This window comes from Cyprinodon variegatus, unplaced genomic scaffold, assembly GCF_000732505.1.
Source record: "Cyprinodon variegatus isolate N-32 unplaced genomic scaffold, C_variegatus-1.0 Scaffold535, whole genome shotgun sequence".
NCBI lineage: Eukaryota > Metazoa > Chordata > Actinopteri > Cyprinodontiformes > Cyprinodontidae > Cyprinodon > Cyprinodon variegatus.
Genome location: NW_015150988.1, coordinates 412,546 through 415,060, shown reverse-complemented (window position 1 = coordinate 415,060; position 2,515 = coordinate 412,546). Strand labels below are relative to the sequence as shown.

General features: G+C 37.4%; 1 pseudogene; it reads right to left on the bottom strand.

Annotated features, from left to right (window-relative positions):
* LOC107095285 overlaps positions 1 to 2,515 on the bottom strand; it is a 44,273-nt pseudogene that overhangs the window by 36,813 nt on the left and 4,945 nt on the right.

Genomic DNA, 2,515 nt, shown 5'->3' with positions numbered 1-2,515 from the left:
TAACTTTTCTACTTCTACTTCTGTTATTTGCTGTTGTTTCTCAAAAAACAATGCCTAACAAAATTACAGCTTTCATTGATTTATTTCAAATTTAAAACATTGTCTAGCCTGTAAGGTGTAAAAAAAAAAAAAAAAGAACCAATTAATCGAATCGTATCGTGGTGTATTCTTGAGTATCGAAAATAATTGAATCGTTGGGTTACTGAATCGATACTGAATCGAATCTACATGATGGATGTGATTTACACCCCTAGTACATCCAAACATACTGCAATTCCTATTTTGCAAAGCTCAGCTAGAAGCACAGTCGGACTGTAGCTTCACAAATGATCTGATGCAAGTTGAGGTACTAAAACAGCACACAGGTAAATAATTCCAGCATTGGTCATTGCCTGAGGTGCCCAGTATAAGATTTAACACAAAGCCAAGGCTCCATGAAGCCAAGAGGCTTAAAGTGCTGCATGAACATTCATCGAGCTGCCTCATTAAAAAGCAGCCGTCAGACTGCCTACAGCCTGGGCTGATCTTAGGCTCTGTTAGGCTTGAGTGCAGAACAGCAGCCAGTCTCTTATGAAACAGCCTGGCCGAGGGCCTCAGTCAGAGACTCATGCAAAAACATCAGGATGGCCTGTTTACCGCGGGGATTTCCAGGATCTTGCATAAACCTCCGATCTAAACTGCTGCATCAGGAGAGGTCAGCAGTTACATGACAGCATGTGTGAGACTGATCTACTAAGAATCAGCAAACCATTGAAAAAGAGCAGCCAGCCACTCAGTGAATTATATTCTCATCTTATTCAGAGCTGCTCCCACGCATCAGTCTGGACTCTGCTTACCATGTAGTATCCAGGCAGCAGCTTCTGTAAGAACTCGGCCTCCTTGTGCATAACAGTTTTGATGATGAATTCATCATCCTTGGTAAGGTAGAAGACCGAGCCACTGGCCCCGGGGTTAGACAGCTCGATCAGGGGCTCGTTACAGAGGGAGTACTGCAGGGAGACAGAAGCAGATCACATTAGAGCCTCTTTTATAAAACGCATCGTCATCATCTTAGCTCAAATCCATCTTCCATCATCAGATCTCAAATGTTTCACTTGCTAGAAATAGCATTTTCCAATCATACCTGTGAGAATTTCTACAGCTGGGAGTCTAAATCTTAACCTAAATATGCAGTGGGGTATGTGCTGTTTGGCTATAATGAATGATGAATGAAAACCAACAGAAACACCAGCTGTCTGTCAACAAAAGCTCAAAACCACTCAGAGCATCAAGTGGGAAAAGGTCAAAGTCATTAAATAAGAGTCAGCGGATGGAAGCCAAACAAAGGCCATGAGTGTGTGTCTGGTTTTTATTGTTAGGGATTGGATAATATTAATAAAAGCCTCCTGTAGCTGACCTGAAGATCCTACATTAAGTAATGAAGCTGATTATTTTATTTACACTGTAATAATATGGACAACATAATTAAACGCAGAGACTCGATCAGAGAAGTACAGTTTTTGATGCAGGATCTATAGCTGTGAGCGATCAACAGAAGAAATCCAAGAAAATAAAGATCACTTTAAACAGAATGATCAGATTATCTCCTTTACTATGGAAGTAAATCTGTCTCACTGGGATTTGAATTAAAAATGCCACTGAAATTTAAATGTTGTTTTTTTTGTACTTACTGTTTCAGTGTTAAAATATATTCAGAACACATTTTTCACCTAAAAAAAAAATTATTGTCATTATTTCTACACAGTTGAAATTTCATTTGTTATTTTCTCTTCAAGCTAAAAATTCACATTGCTATTTCAAAGTGATTACATTTTCAATACTTATTTTTCAGTGTAATTTTTGAGTGTTAAAAAAATCTGCATATAAAAAAATTCAACCTTTCAAAATTCAGCCTCTAAATTCAGTGTAAAAAGGGAGGGGTTACTTCAGGTCACAGACATTAGCAATGGATTGTGGCATCCAACACCCAGCCAATCCCGTTACGTTTTCTTAGTCACGTGACGTGACGCTTGTGGCGCTCATACGGAAGGAAAACCAGCATGACGGAGCCTGTCACACAAGCTAACGCTAACTCAACTACAGAAAAATGAAAGGAATAAACTCACCGTTGAGTTACCTGAAGTAACTCTTCCCTTTTTACACTGAATTTAGACGCCGAATATAAGACAGTGAAATAGAGCCAGTTGAATCTCAGGAAGCTGAAAATATTGAGTTTGAATTTTGAAAGGTTGAATTTTTTTATATGCAGATTTTTTTTTAACACTCAAAAATTAAACTGAAAAATAAGTATTGAAAATGTAATCACTTTAAAATAGTAATGTGAATTTTTACATTGAAGAGAAAATAAATGAAATTTCAACTGTGTAGAAATAATGACAATACATTTTTTTTTTAGGTCAAAAATGTGTTCTGAATATATTTTAACACTGAAACATTAAAGGAGGAGTTCGGTTTTTAACACTTTTAGCCCATTTTCTGTAGTGTCCAGGATGAAATCGAATGATCGACACCAAAA